Consider the following 21,942-nt stretch of genomic DNA (forward strand, 5'->3'; position numbering starts at 1 on the left):
ACTTTAAAATGCAACCAGATCTTTTACAAAAATCCCTTGACAGTGAATTTATATACTGAAATACATGAATATAATAAATATAGTAACTAGTTACCAATATGTCTGATTTCACAGTCACTGCCATCTGTTGGAAAGAGAATGAAAATCCTGTAATTCTCCACACGCACACATACCCTTTTTTTGAAATCCATAACTAAGACACACCCTAGTAATATGACAATGCCTTATGTGTCTTGCTGTTTCAAAACCCTCAATTTGATAGGGATATTGCACCCAACAATTACAATTCTCTCACCCTCATGCCATTCCTTCTGCTGAACACAAAGAAAGATTTTTAGAAGAATATCTCAACTCTGTAGGTCCATACAATGCAAGTGAATTGTGGCCAGAACTTTGAAGCTCAAAAAAGCACATAAAGGCAAAATAAAAGTAAATCATATGACCCCATTGGTTTATTCCATGTTTTCAGAAGTGATATGATAGGTGTGGGTGGGAAACAGATCAATATTTAAGTCCTTTTTTAACTTTAAATCTCATCTTTCACATTCTTCTACTTAGTTTTTGGCGATAGGTATTCTTTGTGCATATTGCCATCTACTGGGCAGGGAGAAGAATTGATAGTAAAAAAGGGACTAATATTTCTAACCCACACCTATCATATGAGCCATTTTGTAATTACTTTTGTGGTGCTTTTTTGTTATTGTGGAGCTGACATGGAATAAACCACTGGAGTAACATCTCTTTCTCTCTCTCTCTCTCTCTCTCTGTCTGTCGGAGTGGATGCTGGGAGTGAACGGAGTGTGGTGAGGGTGAGTGCGTGTTGAGGCCGTGTGCTAACAAACTTTTCTATCTTCTATCTTTTTTGTGTATGTTTGTTTTTATGTGTTGAACTTGTTCATGGATTTAAAGTTGAAAGGTGTTTAGGTCTGCAACAGCGTTGTGCTGGGAGGCATTACGAACCCAGACACAATGAGTTTTAAAGACTTAACCCGCCGCCATGGAGTGAAGGTGGAGTCTAGAATTAAAGTGGAGCAGGTTTGTTTAGCTGTGGGAGAGATTGTGGGACATGATCATATTGTCTCGGCATCGCGAATGAACAGTGCAATTGTTATTTTTTTTAAAACAGTTTAATAAGGCAAATTATGTTGTCCAAAGCGGCGTTGTGTTGAATGGTTCACTCGTAACTGTTTTACCTTTGAGTTCCCCGTCTAAAAAGGTAATATTGTCTAACGTACCTCCGTTTATCAAAGACGAAATACTCGTGCAAGAGTTGTCTCGGTATGGAAAACTGGTTTCCCCTATAAAGAAAATCCCTCTCGGGTGCAAGTCACCATTAGTGAACCATCTAGTCTCATTCAGAAGACAGTTTTTCATGATTCTAAAAAATGGAGTTGATGAGATCGATTTGGTTTTTAAGTTCAAAATTGATGGGTTCGATTACACTACATCTGACACTACAATTAAATGTTTTAGTTGTGGTAAGATTGGATATCTTGTTCGTGATTGTCCTAGTAAAAAGGACAGTGCAGGTGCTAACTCAAGCACGGGACAGGGCGTTGCTGTTCTTCCTCCGGCTGAGATCGCGAATGACGCTGACACCGCCGGTATGGCTGTGGTCGAGGCCCGTGAGATTGAGCTCGGGCCTATCGCAGTCGTGGCTGCCGAGAATAAATGTGATACAATTGAGATTGTTACTGAGCATAGTAAAAATGATACTCTCGCGATGTCCGATGAGCTGGCTGAACTTTCTGAAAACGTCTGTGTAACAGATGCTGATGAAATTGATGTGGACGATGTTGATTTTGAAAAGGAAGCAAAATCTGTTTTCAAGATCCCAGTTAAAAGAAAGAAAAAAAACTGTGGAAAAGCTTTTAAACAAGTAAAGAAGGATGAGGGTGGTGATAAGAATGTGGGATCAGACAGTGATAGAGATTCCTCTGATTCAAATGTGTTTCAATGTTCAAATATGTCTATAAGCTCTCAAAATGAAAATTTGGTTTGTTTGTATAGAGCTGATGATATTAGTAAATTTCTGCAAGAAACAAAGGGATTGAAAGGAGTGCAAGTTGAGAATTTTTTTTCTGATTGTAAACAATTCATCAATGATGCGAGGTATCTAATGAAGGAGGGAGCCTTTCAAGATGTAGAGATTTATCGTCTTAGAAAACTTGTGAACAAACTAAAAAAAATTTTTTTTAAAGATGATGAGTCTGTCAACTTCTAAAATTCAGCCAAAAATTGTTTTTTCGGCAGCTTTTCTTCTTTTTTTTTGTTCTGGTCTCTAAAACAAAAGTGACAAATTTTAAAATTGGATCCTTAAACTTAAACGGTGCCAGAGATGGTCATAAAAGAATGATGTTATTTGAGTCTATTAGACAAAAGCAAATAGATATTTTGTTTTTACAAGAAACACACAGTGATTTTAAAAATGAGACCGATTGGAGAAGAGAATGGGACGGACAGATTGTCCTGAGCCACAAATCTTGTATTAGTGGAGGTGTTGCTGTTTTGTTTTCAAAGCATTTTTTACCTCTGTCTTGTGAAGTTGAGGAAATAATTAGTGGTCGTTTTTTAAAGATCAAAGTGAAATTTGAAAAAATGACCATGGTGCTTCTGAATTTATATGCACCTACAAAAGGATTAGAGAGAGTTCTTTTCTTTGATAAGGTGGATGCTGTTTTGAAAGATTTAAATTCAGAAGATGTGTTATTTTTAGGTGGAGATTTTAATTGTACGGCCAATGATAAGTTGGATAGGATTCATATAGAACCAAACGCTGCTTCTCAGAAAACACTTATACAACTCATTGAAACTCATGACTTATGTGATGTATGGAGAAATATGAATCAAGATGTTAGACAGTATACTTGGGCTCATAGTACTGAACATTCTATCTATTTGGCATGACTTGACAGAATTTATAGTGTTCAACATCAACATAATCTTTTTAAATTTTGTAAAATTATTCCAGTGGGTTTTTCTGATCACAGTATAGTTCTGTTTAGTGTTTTAATGAAGTGTGCGAAGTATAGGAGTGCATACTGGATCTTTAATACTTCATTGTTAAATGATAAACTTTTTTTAGATAATTTCCTATTTTTTTTGGGAAACTTATGCTTCCTTACTGCAATGGTGGGATTGTGGAAAAATTTGTATTAGGGATTTTTGTCAAAAGTACACTGCGAATGTTACTCGAGACACAGCCCAGTCAATGAAGGCATTAGAAACTGAAATTATTGCTTTGCAGGATTTATTAGCATCTAAGAAAAATAAAAAGCATATTGATGACTTGAAGGAAAAAAAAGCAGTTTTGATAGATCTGTTGGGAGTTAAAGCACAGGGAGTTTTAGTCCGTTCACGGTTTCAAACTGTGACACAAATGGACGCTCCCTCAAAATTCTTTTTTAATTTAGAAATGAAAAAAGGTCAAAGTAAAATGATTCATACTCTACACTCAGCTACAGGACAAGAACTAACAGAGCCTGCAGACATACGTAACCGTGCTGTAGAGTTTTTTTCAGACCTCTATAAATCTGAACTGAGGGAATGGGGTGCAGATGCTGATAATTTCCTTGAAGGACTGCCAAATGTGGACGAAGAGTCCAACAATGAACTACAACAGACTTTGTCTGTACAAGAGCTTTATACTGCCATGATGAGCATGGAAAACGGTAAATCTCCAGGAATTGACAGGTTACCTGTTGAGTTTTATAAGACTCTATGGCCCGTCATAGGAGAAGATCTGCTGACAGTTCTTAATGGCAGTCTGAAAAGAGAACTATTGCCACTAAGCTGCAGAAGAGCAGTCATCACACTGTTACCTAAGAAAGGTGATCTTCAGTGTATTGGCAATTGGCGCCCTGTCTCGCTCTTATGTTCAGAGTACAAAATTTGATCTAAGAGTTTGGCTATAAGATTTAGTAAAGTTTTAAGAAAATTGATACATTCTGACCAGTCTTACTGTCTTCCCAACAGGTCTATTTTTGATAATATTGCTTTAATTCGAGATGTTTTAGATGCTTCTAAACTCCTTGGAATTAACTCTGGTCTGATTTCTCTCGATCAAGAGAAAGCCTTCGATAGAGATGAGCACTTGTTTTTGTGGAACACTTTAGAGGCTTTTGGTTTTAGCCACTCTTTTATATCCATGATTAAGGCTGTGTATTGTAACATTGAGAGTGTTCTTAAAATTAATGGTGGTTTGTGTGCTCCGTTCACAGTTGAGAGGGGAGTTCGGCAGGGATGTGCCATGTCTGGCATGTTGTATTCCCTTGCCATCGAACCTTTACTTCAAAAGTTACGAGCTCATATAAAAGGTCTGACTTTCCCTGGTTGTAATAACTCTTTACATCTTTCCGCCTATGCTGATGATGTTATTGTTTTTGTAAATGGAAATGCGGATGTTATTAAGTTAGAAAAAATAGTTAATGATTTTAAATGTGTTTCCTCTGCTAAAGTAAATTGGAAGAAAAGTGAGGCTCTACTAGTAGGAAGTTGGAGTGGAGATCTTCCCGCTTTACCTGGAGGATTAATTTGGAAAAGAGTAGGTTTAAAATACCTTGGTGTCTATCTAGGGAATGAAAACTTCATTAAGAAAAATTGGGAAGGTTTAATTGAGAAAATAAAAGGTCGATTGGAAAAATGGAAATGGTTGCTCCCTCAGATGTCTTATAGAGGACGTATTCTTATAATTAATAATCCTGTGGCATCTTCATTATGGCATAAACTTGCTTGTGTCGACCCTCCAAATGGACTGCTTGTAAATATTCAAAGAGAACTGGTGAACTTTTTTTTGGGACAAGTATCACTGGACTCCTCAAAGCATTCTGTTCTTGCCCAAAGAAGAAGGAGGTCAAGGTCTGGTTAATCTCGCAAGCAGAAGAGCCACTTACCGTCTCCAATACGTACAGAAACTTTTGATGGGACCGTATTCACTTGCGTGGAGACCATTGGCTTTAAGCATATTGAGAAGAGTGGGCAATATGGAAATAGATTTAACATTGTTTTTAATGGATCATAAAAGATTGACTTTTACTGGAATTCCTCCTTTTTATCAAAACTTGTTCAAAGTGTGGGGTTTCTTTAAACACAGGTGGATGGAACCAGCAACTTCTCTTTATTGGTTGTTGGAAGAACCAGTTGTATTTGGAGCTAGGTTTGATACTTCAGGAGAAGATTTTCCTGGTATAACAGATATATTATAAAAAAAATTTTAAGCTGAAAAACATCATAAATGAATCAGGTTATAATTTACTGAGAGCTGAAAAAGTTGCTATCCTTTTAGGAGTTAGATCAGTACGTTTTGCAAGGAAGTTTCTTGACAAAATAACTACAATTTTAACTGTTGAAGAGAACACACTTTTAGAAGAGTTTGGTGCAGGGACTTTAATCCCTGATAGTAAAGAACTTTTTCCGGATCTTGAAATTTGCACTGTTATAGAGGAGTCTTGTCTTAATAGCCCTTTGTTAAAATGTGGAGATAATGACTATACTGATTTTTGTACAGTAGAAGGGAGAATGTTGTATAAATGCAATGTGAAAGTTATTCATCAACGTAATTTAAGTATCAAAACAGATACAGTATGGAGAGAAAAATTAGGAATTAATTCTGAAACTAAACCTGTTTGGCGAGCACTTTACCAACCACTATTAAAAAAGAAACTTGGTGATTTGCAATGGAGGATTTTACATGGAGCTATTGCTGTAAATGCCTTATCTATTTTAAACCCCACTGTAAATGTCAAATATCCTTTTTTTTTTTTTCGAACGAGAGACCATTTTTCATTGTTTTATGGACTGTAATCGACTTAAACCTCTTTTTGACTTATTAAGTTTTTTTTTTTTAGATACTTTTAATATTTGTTTTTCAAAGCAAGATTATATTTTGGGTTTCTTTTACAGTTCAAAACAAAAGTTCAAATGTCATGTCATTAATTTTATTGTGGGACAAGCAAAATATGCTGTCTATATCACTAGGAGAAATAAGATAGAAGAGAAGCCAGGACAAGATGTTGTATTAGTTTTTAAAAATATGGTAAAATCAAGAATTCTTATTGATTTTAATTTTCATAAATTGATGAGCATGATAAAAGATTTTGAAATGCAGTGGTGTTGTAACTATGCTCTGTGTTCAGTTGATGATGAAGAAATATTTTTTGTAAGAGAGTTAAAGTAATTTTTATTTATTTATTTATTTATAATAAGGTGGTTTATTTATTTATAGCTCGAGTGTGGAAAACAATGTTGTGTTCCTGTGACTTTGCATGTAGTCTTAATGTGCGTGGCTTGATGTGGCTTTTTAAACTCTCCATACTTCAAGTCAAAATGTACTGCAGGATCCTGCTAAATCCTCTTAAATCCTAACAAAACCACAACCCTGTTCCTTTACATGGGTAAAATGAGGATGTACAGTCACAGTAGTTGTTTATGATCAAAATTATTAGGCTAATATCTTTTCCCTCAGTGCAACAGTTTATGAGTCACATGACATGGGACTGTTGACATGCCACGTTGCCAAAATTCCAAGGTCTTATTTTGTCCATCCATCCATCCATCTTCAACCGCTTATCCGAAGTCGGGTCGTGGAGGCAGCTGCTCCAGCAGGGGGCCTCAAACTTCCCTATCCCGAGCCACATTAACCAACTCTGACTGGGGGACCCCGAGGCGTTCCCAGGCCAGTGTGGAGATGTAATCTCTTCACCTAATCCTGGGTCTTCCCCGAGGCCTCCTCCCAGCTGGACGTGCCTGAAACACCTCCCTAGGGAGGCGGCCAGGGGGCATCCTTACCAGATGCCCAAACCACCTCAACTGACTCCTTTCAACGCAAAGGAGCAGCGGCTTTACTCCGAGCTCCTCACGGATGACTGAGCTCCTCACCCTATCTCTAAGGGAGAAGCCCGCCACCCTTCTGAGGAAGCCCATTTCGGCCGCTGGTACTCGCGACCTAGTTCTTTCGGTCATGACCCAACCTTCATGACCATAGGTGAGGGTAGGAACAAAAATTGACCGGTAGATCGAGAGCTTTGCCTTTCGGCTCAGCTCTCTTTTCGTGACAACGGTGCGATAGAGCGAGTGCAATACTGCACCCGCTGCCCCGATTCTCCGGCCAACCTCCCGCTCCATTGTCCCCTCACTCGTGAACAAGACCCCGAGGTACTTGAATTCCTTCACTTGGGGCAAAACCTCATTATTTCTTATTTATTTTGGTCTTATTTTGTATTTTCTATAATACAAATATCTTCCGTATATGAATTTGAAAGATTTTGGCAAACTCACAAATTCTATTCTTTTCTCTTCTGTCCTCTGCTCCAGATATAACGTTTGATGGGGAGACCCACGGAAAAAGACAGAGCTCACCGGTAAGAGTTCTTTATCCCCATTCTACTCTGAGCTTGATTTACACATCAGGAACTGTTTAATCTTTAAACACCTCCTGGTATCTCAAGAAATATAACTTCTACAAAAAACAATGATTGAATCTGTGGTGGCCCCCTTGACAGAAGTCTGACCCCCCCCAATCAGGTTGCTACATATCTTTGTCTTTCTACTGAAATGTGACATGCCTGTTTATGCTCCAATGCTTATTTGTTTATCCTCAGAAATTATGTGGGACTAACTATCCAGTTAGCATTGCCTTTATTGTGGTCAACGAGTTCTGTGAGAGGTTCTCTTACTATGGCATGAAAGGTAATCCAATGGAAAACCATTAGAATGCTTGTTACACTAACAAAAAGTACCATGGTATTATTTAAAGTTCCATATATTACTATGTAAAAACCATTGTAACACCATGATATACTGTATATTAAAGTGCCATGATATTAGTAAATAATACTAACAATGTACCCTTTGAAGTACTGTTTTGTAAGTACTTTGTACTTTGAGTATCGCTGAAATTAACCAGTTCAATAAACATTAAGATCTCAATTAAAATACATATCCTATATAAACAATCCTCATGGTGTATAATATTGCTATATGCAGTTTTTAATTATTTTCTTACATGCATCCATTATATGAATATAAATGTATTGACATATATACATGCATTTTATTAAGCTTATATAATAAAGAATAATTATTGCTTCAGACATTTCAGTTAACATCAAATAAAAGTATTTTATGAAATGAAAAGTTGTGTAATGTATTGTTATAAATATTGTATTATTATGCAACTTATTCATAAAGCGGTGCTCACACTTTACTTCATCCACTACCTGGACTGGGACAAGAATCTGTCCACAGCTGTGTATCATGCTTTCTCAAGCCTGTGCTTCTTCACTCCACTTTTGGGGGCCTTGATAGCAGACTCCTGGTTAGGGAAAGTCAAGTAAGTCACTTATTGGTGTTTGTTTGAGTAATCACACTCAGATGAACCTAGGGAAAGTTGATGTTGAAGACAACAGATTTAATAATCCATGTGTGTCTCCGTTCACAGAACCATCATCTATCTGTCAATAGTTTATGTCATTGGTCATGTGGTCAAGTCTGTTGGGGCCATTCCTGATGTTGGGGATAGCACCATTCATATGTAAGCCTCTTTTGATGCTATGCAAGGTGAAGGATGCATCTGTGGGGATGTGCAGTTTATCTGTATGGGTACTGTGTTTGTGTATATGTTTTTTGTGCGAGAGAGAGAATGTAATTGTTTATCAGCACTTAACTTTTAGATGTGTGGTGAAATCAAAAAAAATTTCTTTCCTCATAGAGTTCTGTCAATGCTTGGTCTGATCCTCATAGCTTTTGGGACAGGAGGGATCAAACCATGTGTTGCAGCTTTTGGTGGTGACCAGTTTGATGAGGAGCATGTAAGTTATGACATCAAAATAACTGCTGAACAAATTCCATTTAGCACCCAATGAAAGGGTTTGACGAATGCAAATGTCTCTCTTGTGTTGAAAGCAATGGCGCAGCCAGAAACATGTCTCCTATTGTGCCATGTGAAAACAGATATGTGTTGCATTATAATGTCATAACGTAGGCCTATTTTAATTCTTTAAAATATTTATTCAACATTTGTCAATGGAATTGGTAGGTCTGTTAATGTTCTATTATTAAGCTGTATATTTAGTCATAAAACTGAAATCTGTGACAAATCGATTAGATTATTTTGGATTTATAATTATTTTCCAAAATATGCTGATGACATAAAATGTACGTGGAGGGTACATTTTTACTGTACAGGAATATTTATTATAAATACACAAGGTTTTACATTCACTGACTCAACTTAATTTTGGATGAAAAAGGAATGTGGGATGCATTGTGGAGAACAGAAGAACTGCAGTAAAGATTTTCATTTAGGGAACACAAGGACATAGAACAATTAAAACTAATTTTACATTAATCATTGAGCCAATGTGAATAAAGTATAAAAATGTCTGACAATGCAAACCAACAAACAGATGATGATTAATAAGTAATAGTAGCATTTGCACATCCTGGCACACCCATAGCTATGCCACTGGTTGAAAGAAAATGTTTTTTTTTTTTTTTTTTATAAAAAAAGGATGTTGGGGCGGGACCTTTAGATTGCATCACAGCCTGGCAAAACCATGATTTGCTGCTTTGTATCGCTAATTGGTTGCAGGTGGTATTAAGGGAAGAGCCTTGGTCATTCTAGAGAAAATGTTATTGGTCAAACGTATATAAGTATAAGTATCACCATCATTTGAGTAGGATAGTTTATCTGCAAGACCCAATCACTGCATGTTGAGAGTAAAAAGTTTGGTTTGACTCCTGTGTCCAAAGACGAGATCTACACAATTTCATTGTCATTTTATATTGTCTCATTTTATAACCTTCCTGTTCTTTTACAGTCAGTTGTTGATTATAAACAACAAAAAAGTAGCATTTACGGTAATTCTAATTACACAGCTAAGAAACACATTCTCTCTTGTTACATGCTCTCACTGGCTGATGCAGGTCGTCTTAAAGAGACGGTACTGATTTAGCTCTTGTTCTACATATCAATGGAAATACTTGTTAATGGTGCACATTATGCATGTATACAATAAACATGTTACAAAAATATAAATGCAAAATAATCTACGCAATTTCAAGACATTTATAGATGGAATACACTGAGTTTGAAAAATTTCCAAAGCTAAACTGTGACCAATATGATGAAAAGAAAATGAAAATTGTATTTGTAAAATGTATATTTTAGAATTGTACCTAGGGTTACCTAGAAGGTTAGATGGTCCCTTGATAATTAACAGTATTAGCTGAGAGAGAATTTGTTTAATATGTAAGCAAAATGGACATTGATATTGAAATATAACCATGTGAATCGATATTGAATCGGAATCGAATCAAACTGAGTGCTTGTGAATGGGAATCTAATTAAAATCTGTATCAATACCTAGACCTACTGAATGATTGCATTCAAAAAACAAACTGATCTTGTTCTCAAGTTCAACTCACTGATTCAATGATTTGGTCATAACAGTTAACAGTTTATTGGAGGGGAAGATTATCAGTGAATAACCATCCCATTAAGACAGTACTTAATCTAACTTCTATCAATGTTTTCTTTTTTCAGTCAGAAGAGAGAAGAAAATTCTTCTCAATATTTTACATGTCAGTCAATGCTGGAAGTGTCCTAGCAACCATTGTAACACCAATACTTAGAGGTATTATAACCTTTTTTTACAATTAAGCTGTTAAAGCAATGAAAGTAAAGCATAAAATGTGATTATCATGTCCGTGAAAGAAACCTTAGATAATCACAATACATTGAAACTCCACAGGTGATGTGCAGTGTTTTGGAGGAGACTGCTACACCCTGGCCTTTGCAGTCCCTGCGACTTTAATGGTCATAGCCCTAGGTGAGGGTCTTCTCCATTTTTTTGATATTTTAGCTGCAAGGATGGATGGAATTTGAAAGAGTAAGCCAAATTGTAATCCATATGGATTATATTTATGAAACCAACTCCACCAGGACTCTCAGTAGCCTTTTCTGTATATTTAGCATTTATTCTGAAATCCCAGTATGTTATGATTATGTTATGTGAACCTGCTGTATAAAGTGGGGAGGGATTCCCTGGATGGACTCTCAGGGCCATACTCACATATAGTGATTCTCTCTTTGTGTTGGTTACTCTTTAGCTCATCCATCAGTGAAATACTGGATAAAATGTCTTTAATGGAATAGTTTGCTAAAGAAAAATACTGTCATCATTTAATGTTGTTCTAAACTGGTAGGACTGTTTTCCCCCCTTATAACACAAAAGAAAATGTTAGGGAGAATGTTTTTCTCTGTCAAAATCCACTTTTATTGCATCCTTTTTCCATACAATGAAAGTGTATGGTGACTGAGGCTGTCAATCCCTAACATTCTGCCTGTCATCCATGTTTGTTGCATAGATATAAGAAAGGCATACAAGTTTTGAACAACAAAAGGGTGACTAAATGATGACAGGATTTTAGGGTGAACTATCCCTTTAAGGAGTGTTGAGAGGGTTGCACATTTGAAAACATAGAAATAGCATTAAAACTACACAACTAGAAAAAGGGTCCCTTCATCCACCCCAATAAATGTTTCAGGCATGCATTTACCTGTTTATGTAGTGGTTTTTATAGCTGGAAGTGGGATGTATAAGAAGATTCCTCCTGAGGGGAATGTCCTTGCACGTGTTTGCAAATGTATTGGGGTAAGTATTCTCCCAACAGCTTGTTACTGAAGGATATGGAGTATATAAAGAAGCTAACAGAATCTTTGGTATTTAGGACGAATCTTCTTTTACTCCATTTGTTCCCCCAGTTTGCTATTCGCAACCAATGGAGAAGTTCCAAGAACAGCCCAAAACGGAGTCACTGGCAGGATTGGGCAGAGGAGAAGTACTCGGTATGAGTGTTAGAATGGCTATATTATCCTATGCATCTCTATTTTTGTTGCTACATCCACCAAATGCTCTCTGATTTTAAAGAATTACTTTAATGTCTTAACAGAAGCGGCTTATCCAGGAAATTAAAATGGTGTTTAGGGTGCTGGTTCTGTACATTCCATTGCCCATGTTTTGGGCTCTTTTTGACCAACAGGTAAAAAGTTAATCCTTTAAATTGTCAACTTAGACATTGTCAATTTAAGTGCTGTCCCGGTATTTTACTTAAGAGCTTACATTGTAACAGCTTGATTTGTTTAATTAAAGGGGTCATGTCATTCATTTTTTTATTATTTTTATCCCAGAGGTCCACTCATATCGTTAGAAAGTCACATTTGGATTTTTCTTTACTATTTGTCACCGTTTCTCTCTGATCCAAATTAAACGATCAGTTTTCATTGTACTGCGACTTTAAGAAGTGCCGCCTCCTCATGAGCAACATTAGAACTATATAGTGTTAATCTATTAATAGTATATTTATAGTAATTGCATTTAATAAAATTATTATTTGTCTTGCTCATATCAAAGTACATTGCTAAAAAAATATATATGGGGGCCTGAGTAGCTCAGTGAGTAAAGACACTGACTGCCACCCCTGGAGTAATGAGTTTGAATACAGGGTGTGCTGAGTGACTCCAACTAGGTCTCCCAAGCAATAAAATTGGCCTGGTTGGTATGGAGGGTAGAGTCACATGGGGTAACCTCCTCGTGGTCATTATAATGTGGTTCGCTCTCGGTGAGGCATGTGGTCAGTTGTGCGTGGATGCCGCTGGGAATAGTGTGAAGCTTCCACACTAGGCGCTATGTAACACGTTCAATGGGCCACGTGATAAGATGTTTGGGTTGACAGTCTCAGGCGCGGAGGCAACCGAGATTCGTCCTCAGCCACCTGGATTGAGATGAGTCACTATGCCACCACAAGGACTCAGAGTGTATTGGGAATTGGGGATTCCAAATTGGAAAAAAAAAAAAAAAAAAAACGTATTATTTTTTATTTTTTTTTAAAGGGTTAGTTCATTTTTTTTTTTTTAGGTGGACCCAGTGAAAATCTTGGCAAGTCAAGTAAAAATCTGAACTACTGGCCCAAGTGGGCTAAAAGAAAGAAAATAAAAAATTCTCAATGTTAAACCCTGAACTTCATAAAATATTTCTCTCTTTGTTCTATGCCAGGGATCCCGCTGGACTCTCCAAGCCACTCGGATGAACATGAATTTCGTAAGTTCTTTCCTTTTAGACTTCCTATTAAAATGTAATTGGAATCAGATTTATTTAAACTATGCTGTGCTGATGTGAAAGCAATTGTTACATTTTACAATCTCATTTTTTAATTTAGAGTAATTAGGCAACACATCAATTTAAGTGATAAGATAATATAATGGTAATTGATATCCTTGAAGTGACCTGATCATTTTCAATTATCACAATATCGAGGCCTAGACTTCACCACCTTTAAATATAAAGGTTATACAGTTCTGAACACTCCCTTCTTTTCCTAGAGAAATTAATGAAAGTGCTGTAAATTGAGATGAAAATCAGAATAACAAGTTCATGATTTGTGTTTTACAGGGCGGAGCCTTTGTATTAAAGCCTGATCAAATGCAGGTGAGAAGAAAAACAGACAGATACACACATACAGAGTCTATAGCAGTTGTAATTATTTGTATACATGTGTATAAGATGCTTCTAAATATACAATGTTGTAATTTTTTTTAAATAAAATGTATGGTCCCACTTTATATTAGGTGACTATATCTACTATGTACTAACAATACAATACATAAATTAACATTTATTTTTGTAACTACATGTTGTACTGCAAAATGTTTTCATGATTCACATTTGCTGCTACTGAGGTTGAGGTAGGATTAGGGTTTAGGGTAAGGGTAAGGGTTGGGGTAGGGGTAAGGTTAACAGTGTAAATGCAGATGTAATTAAATGCAGGTACTATTAATGTAAGTGCAAAGCAGCAACACATATGTACATAATACGTACATTTTATCAAATAATTAAGGACATATTAGCAAAAGACAGCTAATATAAAGAGGGTCCAAATATTTGTAATTAAATCAATTAAAAATAGCTCTTTACTCTTAATTAAATAAAATAATTTAATTATAAATTATTTCAAGTTATATTAGTTTTAATTTAAATTAAATCAAGTACAGTTTGTTTTATTTATTGAAAGCTTAGAATCTCAGAAAGCACTTTAATGGGATAAAGTGTAAATTCAATATTTTTTTACTTTCCCTAATTTTGTTACAAACCCTTTCAAACGCACTTTCTTCAATGAAACGCAAAGGAACATGTTAGGCAGAGTTTTTGCCTCCATCACTATTCACTTCCATTTTATGGAAAAAACACACCATGAAAGTGAAAAGTGACTCAGGCTGTCAGTCCCTAACATTCTGCTAAACATCTCCTTTTGTGTTCAATCATAAAGGAGTAAATGACAACAAAGTTTTTGTTTGTGATAGTTACAGGAGTTCAGCAGACAAAATTTTATATTATGCTTATTACATCTCCAAACCCAGCACAAAACTAGTTTATGACAGATGTTGTAAAGACATTAGCAAAAAAAAAAACCTAAGCAACACAATCATAGTCATGGCGTAGTGGGCTAAAGCACTAAACTGTTAAGCTGAAGGTTGTCGGTTCGATTCCCACAGCCACCACCATTGTGTCCTTGAGCAAGGCACTTAACTCCAGGTTGCTGCGGTGGGATTGTCCCTGTAATAAGTGCACTGTAAATCGCTTTGGATAAAAGCGTCTGCCAAATGCATAAATGTAAATGTCTGCCAAATGCATAAATGCGTGTATGTTTCTTTGTTGTTAAGATGCTGAATGCTTTGCTGATTCTGGTGTTTATTCCAATTTTCGACTTGGGAATATACCCACTAATAGGCCTGTGTCGGATCAAGCTCACGTGAGTACTGCAATAATACACGATTACATAAACTCAGTAAAAGCTAGAATTGCCCTATTGACTTCCATTATAAATGTAACTGCACAACACAATTCTTTTACAAAGTGACGGACAAGTCAAAATGATTGTCTGTGGTAATTAACAGCATGCCACAGATGCTATCAACTGAGTTTAACTTGTTTTTAAACCCAGAACATTGCTTGAAATTGTTGACTAAACTACAGTACACACAAGGTGTAGACTTCAGTTAAAGGGTTAGTTCACCCAAAAATGATCTCATAATTTACTCACCCTCAAGCCATCCTAGGTGTATATGACTTCCTTCTTTAAGCCAAACACAATCAGAGTTATATAAAAAAAATATCCTGGTTCTTCCAAGCTTTATAATGGGAGTGAATGGTACCTTATGGGGCTTATCCACTGCACAATACGACTCAACGTGACTGCAAATTCTTTGGGGGTTATCCACTGTGGATAGTACCTGGTACCTTGTAGTTTTTTAGTACCACTTCGGTCGATGTTTCGAGTGAGCCGAACCGGTGCTAAATGTGATGTCAAAACCCTGCAGATCACTGATTGGTCACAGAGAATCATCACTATCAGCGTCACTGGATTTTTGACACGGGACATCAACCCGCTAGTTTTAAAGTTAGATACAGCGATAGCAGTATCATTTGTACACACAACTTTCGAATTGTAAAAAGAAATGGCTGTGCGCAAAACCACGGCGTGGCCAATAAATGCGGTGCAGACGTTCCTTTTGTTAGAGACTAACGAAACGAAAAAGTATTTTAGGAAGTGTCTCAGCTGTTGGCCGCACACGGCTACCACCGGACCTACCAGCAGTGTAGGGAAAAGTAAAAAAAAAAAAAAGTGACTATAGAACCATCAAGGGAATGTGGAAGTGGTTTGACCAAATGGACACTATCTAGACCGGCAAGCTATGGGAGGGAGAGTGCCCTGGACTCATAGAATAGAAGAGGAGCCCTATTTGTTTGAACAGGAGTACACCAACCAGGAACTCCGGGAGATGGGAGTAGGCTGTAGCAATGGCACAAACAAAATAATCTGGTAGACGGAGAGTACGGCAGACATGGTGGTGCATATAAGATGTATTATTTTATTAATGGGCAACATGATAAATAAACCAATTACATTTTCTTGCTATTTTCAGTCCACTTAGGAAGATGGCAGCAGGCATGATCCTTGCTGCACTTGCCTTCTGTGCTGCAACAATCGTAGAAGTCAACATCATTGTATGTACATTTCTAAAAAATGCACAAAAAAAGAAACTACTCTAGAACCAATTAAAGCATGGTAACAGAATGATAACTGAAAATGGCATTTCATTTAATTGCACAGAAAACTGTTGTGGAGCCTCCTCCTGCCAAACAAAGCCTAATTCAGGTTTTCAATCTTATGGATTCAGATGTCACAGTGCAGTTTACAGGACATAATGTCTTCTCAGAGCCAATCAATTCATACGAGGTAAATTAATATAGGTGAATGAAGAAAAGAAAAAAGGCACAAAGAAATATACACACACACACACACACACACACACACACATATATATATTATTTATTTATTTTCCCCTCAGGCTATCCATCTCATAAACAGTTAAAACTGCCCATTGAGCAATAACTATGTGTAATACACAGTTCAGTCTTTTTTTTATATTTATCCAACCATCCAACTTCTTCCATTTCATTCCTCTGGGGGGAAAAACAGATTTGTATTTTGCAATGTACATAACAGATAACAGATGTGTATTAGATTTGCACTAAATATGGGTGTGTGTATGTACGTATGTGTATAATTATTAAATTTTTTTAATTATTATTATCTACGTCATGCAGCTGTTTTTGTATTGTTGTGCACTGGAAGCTCCTGTCACCAAGACAAATTCCTTGTATGTGTAAGCATTCTTGGCAATAAAGATGATTCTTATTCTGAAATTCAGGTGAGGCTGCAGCCCATTCCTTTTGAAATGTTCCCTGCTTTTCATGTTACAGACCCCCACATTCGCTTTGGATATTATGAAGGGTAGCCTGTGTTCTTACGCTCATCACTGGAAGGGCTGGCGAATGGGGCACTGCCATGTGGGACAACAGACATCCCTGCTGCGCTTCCTATCATGCCTTTACTACAAAGCTCCGCCAAGTGTTTGATCGCTCGACTCAAGATCGGGAGGTGGCGAGGGTTTTATCTGGACTATCTCAAGGAGATCAACGAGTATCGCGATTGAACTTCGCTCCCTAGTTGCTTCTTGTGAGTGGAATGACCACACTGAGTGAGATTGATTTCTGCATGGTTTTTCCGACTACATTCTGGATGAGACTTATTCTTTGGATTTGCCTCTGCGCTTCGATGACTTGGTGGATTTGGCTGCCTGTCAGAGTGGAAGACGGATTTTAACACTCATAGGGGGCACTTTGAATAATTGGTTATGCCTTTCGGTTTGGTCAACACCCCTGCCTTCTTCCAGGGGTTCATGAATGACGTACTTAGGGACATGGTCAATCGTTTTGTGTCATCTTTATGATATTCTGATCTTCTCCCAGAATATCCAGGACCATGTGCAGCTTGTCAGGCAGGTACTTCAGTGACTGTTAGAGAATTGGCTGTTTGTGAAGAGAGAGAAGTGTGCTTTTCATGCACAGTCAGTTCTGCTCCTGGGATTCATTGCTTCGTCCAAGGGAGTGCGCATTGACCCGACTAAGGTTAAAGCCGTCTCCGACTGTCCAACCCCAGATTCTCGCAAGGCATTGCAGAGGTTTCTGAGGTTCGCTATTTTTTTTAGAGGTTATAAGGAAGTACAGTCAGCTCACTGCAACTCTGACAGACCTCACCTCCACATGCACTAACTTTTGTTTGTTCTCGCATGCTGAAACCACGTTTTCAAAATTAAAAGAGCGGTTTTCTACCACACCTATCCTCTTTACTCCCGATCCTGAATGTCTGTTCGTGGTCAAGGTGGATGCGTCTGAGGTTGGTTTCAGAGCAGTCTTGTCGCAGCGCTCATCTGTGTACTTTTTTTTTTTTGCACAGCTTAACACCAGCTGTACAGAATTACGATGTTGGCAACCAATAATTATTGGCTATCTGGTTGGCCAAGTGGCATCATTGCTTTGAGGTTCCGGGGGCATCTTTCTTGGTCCGGACAGATCCTAGAGTATATTTGCAGTACCAAACAACCCAACTCTAGACAGGTTCGCTGGGCACTATTGTTCCACACGTTTCAACTTTGTGCTGTCTTATCACCCAGGCTCTAAAAACAAGCTACTCCCTATCTTGTTGTTTTGAGGTCAACACCTCCATTGCCCCACTGGATACCATTCTACCTGCCACTCGTGAGGTGGAGGCTAAAGTCTGTGTGGCGCTACAAAATACCACACCCCTGCCACGTACCCAGTCAGCTGGTTATTTGTTCCTCGATCTGCTCGGACGCACGTCCTACAGTGGGGTCACTCATCCAACATCGCTTGTCAGGAGCGTCTCACACTAGTACGAAGGATGAACATCGATTCATAGCCGCTTGCCTCATTTGTGTGACTAATAAGACATTTTGTGAGCCCTCAGCCAGGCTCCTCCAACCGCTGCCTGCCCCTTCGAAACCTTGGTCACACAAAGCTATGTATTTCGTAATTGATTTTCTCTCCCTCATGTCTCACATGCACAGCTGACATGCATGATTGCCGTTTCCATGGGAACACCTGTTCTCCCCTAATTCACTCCCTTCTTAAGCCTGTTGTGTTCTTAGTATCTTTGCAAATGTTGTTTGATGTTGAGTACTAACTCACACTCTCTGCCTACCCTCTCCAGTTTTGCTGCTTGTCAGCTGGTCTTCCAAGGAGGATACCTCTGCCTGCGTGTCGGGAGTAAAGTTCACTCATCTCTGATGGTCGTCGTTCAGCATCTCACTAAGCTTCAACGAAAGATTCAAATAATCTGTTCCTGACTTCCAAAATGCACAAAGTCACTCGAGTTACTGCTAGAGTCAATTGTGATTTTACCACAGTTAACACTTATCCTTATTGTTATTGTATACTTCCACGTTGCTTCTTTGCCAAGTACCAATTAGAGCCATAAAATGTCAAGAGTAATAAACAAAATAATAGATATACTGTGATGGTAAACTTAGATTTTGATAAAATATTATTTATGGCACTATTACATATCTATATACATATGAAGGAGTGGTGGTGGCATAGTGGGCTAAAGCAAATATAATGTCTGCCAAATGCATAAATGTAAATATCTCAGTTAGCTAACTTTGCTATAGCAGAACATAGGCTGTTGGGTTTAACTTATGTTAGTCTGTAAACCCCTATTTTTATCTTACAGGATCCTTTGGAATACACCAGTCTTCCAATTGCTGGTGTTTCTCAGCTGCACACAGTTACTGTCAATCAAAATGGGCTACAACATCTGTGTCAGCTTAACTTCACAGAGCAGACTGCCTGCAGCCTCATCCTGCACAGTCATCCGAATGGCATTGCATGCAAACTGGTGAGTTCAAATTAGTGCTATTTATCAGACCTGGTGGTGATAAAGAGATTTTATCATAGATTTTATCAGCAAACAGATCATATTATATGTTTGTCAGAGTTGCAAATATGCATTAGCATTTAGCATCTTCATTATTAAAAAAACAAATACAGGTGGAAGATTACATCACCAAATCTGAAACTGGGGGTGCATATCTAAGGTAAATGCAGCTTTTATTCTGGACAGAAAATAATACTGGAAAAACATTTGCATTATATTGTGTCTATTACTGTTTAACAGCTTTGCTAAACTTTAGTTGTTTGCTGCCGTTATCAATAGATTCAAGCTAACCTTTGACAGAACAACTGGGACAGTTGGATAATTTTCAGTACTCTTTTGTCTATTTTAGGTTTATTAATACACGTTCAGAGAGTATCAACATAACAGTGGGTACTGATGTATTATATGTGCCTGCTGATTATGGCATTTCTCGCAATATCAGCATACAAAGGGGAGAGTGAGTATTTGAAGCCTACATCTAATTCATAAACATATACATTTATAGTCTATACTTCTCAAATTGATCACTGTACATTGACTTTTTTATAGATACAATGGAGTTAAATGCATATCCGGCTCCGACCAATATCACATTGATCTGGGACTTCTTGATTTCGGTGCCTTCTACACAGTCATACTCAAAGGGGTGAGTTACAGAGTTCAGTTTCTGGTTAACGTTTTCCTGTACCTTTTAGTACAGCAAAGTTTAAGATAGTTTACCGTGTACTTTATAATGGCTGAAAGCAATGCGACCTTGGCTGAAGATTTTACAAGCTAAACAATAAGATTTGCTGTAACTGTTGCGAGATATGCATTTAGTTTGAGGATATTTATGGTCCTCAAACTTAAATGTGAGGTCCACAATCATCACCTAATCTAACTTTGAAAATTATGGTTTAAACTGAATCTTGCATTATTTGTTTGCAGATGCAGACTGGTTTGTTTGATGTTATCTTATGCAAATTAAATACATTTTATGTCCAAATACTTTTTGGGGGCCACTGTATATGCTAATATGAGTGAACAAAATGTGACACAGATGTGTTCAAATTCTATAGGACAGAGATGTACTAACCTTTGAAAAGATGGAGGATATCCAAGCCAACAATGTACACATTGCCTGGCAGATTCCACAGTATGTTTTCCTCACTGCTGGAGAAGTCATGTTCTCCATCACTTGGAGTTCTCCTACTCACAGGCAAGTTAATCAAATGCCTTGCTTCGCTATCTATAATATTGTGTACATATTTGTAATTTAATCCTTTTGTTTGTAGGCACCCGCAAGCATGAAATCTGTTCTTCAGGCTGGATGGCTTATGACAGTGGCATTTGGAAATGTCATTGTATTGATTGTGGCAGAGGGGGCCGGAATTGATCAGGTAAGCTGTGGTTTTGTATATCCCAAAATTTCCTTAAAATATCAGAGAATGAATTCTATATTTTTTATTTTCAGGTCTTGAAAAAGTATGGAAATAAAAATTAAATAAAAAAATAATAATAATAATAATATATATTTTTTTAATTAAGAATTCATTGTAAGAGCATTTATTAGCCAATCAAATATTTCAGATCTATTAAAAAAAAAATTATATTGTACATTCAATTTACATTACATATTATAGACCGTTTTTTTTCTCTCTTTTGTGTGTAGTATAAATGTTTTCCCATTTATCAAATAAAATAATAATCATTAAAAAATTTAATAAAAAGAAAATAAATAAATATGCATACACTTATATGTATACACACACACATATATATGCACATATATCTCACAATTTGATTCCAATTAATAATGCATATGTTCACAGAAGCTTTAAAAAAAGAAGAAATAAAAGGACATGTTCAGAATTTCCATTTGAAAGTTCACTTTCCTGTCTTCCAACTTATTTTTAAGTCCTTGGTAATATCTGTAAAATTTGTAAGCTATCAGTATATCTTTGTAATATTTACAAAATATGAAGTTTTGAGTACAGATAAATCATGCATATTCATTGGTCAAACTCTGTGTATATATTCTTCCCCAAGATGAAATGATAAGAGTTCATTCCTAGGATGTTGTAATCCACATTGGGTGGAGTTCCTCCTTTTTGCTGGTCTTTTGGTGACAGTCAGCATAATTTTCTCCATCATGGCCTATTTCTACACCTATGTGGATCCAGACCAGCTGGACAAGATTTACAAAGAGGATGCAGATGATCAAAATGTGGCTTGTTACAAGAGTAAGAAAAATGAGACCGTTTACATGGCCGACGTGCCAAAAAGCACCAAGATGTAGCCAAAAACACTGTTTCCTTACAAACTATACACATCCATTATTTGTGAATAAGCTGATCTTCTTTCACAGCAAAATGTGTTAGCTGGATCACAGTTATGATATTTTATCGTTCCAGGGCCTTTATGTGCTCTTCCGCTGAGCTATAATGCTCAGGAATAATTTTACAGCTAAATCAAGAAAAAAAGAAATATATACTGTGCTGAGGGAACTACAGTATGCTTTTACTTTACATTGTACTATATATTTATAAATACTTTTTTAGAATGTGATAAACTTTATATATAAACATGTAAATAATATACACT

At 37.0% G+C, this 21,942-nt stretch overlaps 1 pseudogene; it reads left to right on the plus strand.

Annotated features, from left to right (window-relative positions):
• Positions 1-1,606: 1,606 nt before the first annotated feature.
• Positions 1,607-21,637, plus strand: LOC127658826 (solute carrier family 15 member 2-like; annotated as a pseudogene).
• The last annotated feature ends 305 nt before the right edge of the window (positions 21,638-21,942 follow it).

The sequence above is a fragment of the Xyrauchen texanus genome, chromosome 18 (genome assembly GCF_025860055.1).
Source record: "Xyrauchen texanus isolate HMW12.3.18 chromosome 18, RBS_HiC_50CHRs, whole genome shotgun sequence".
Classification (NCBI taxonomy): domain Eukaryota; kingdom Metazoa; phylum Chordata; class Actinopteri; order Cypriniformes; family Catostomidae; genus Xyrauchen; species Xyrauchen texanus.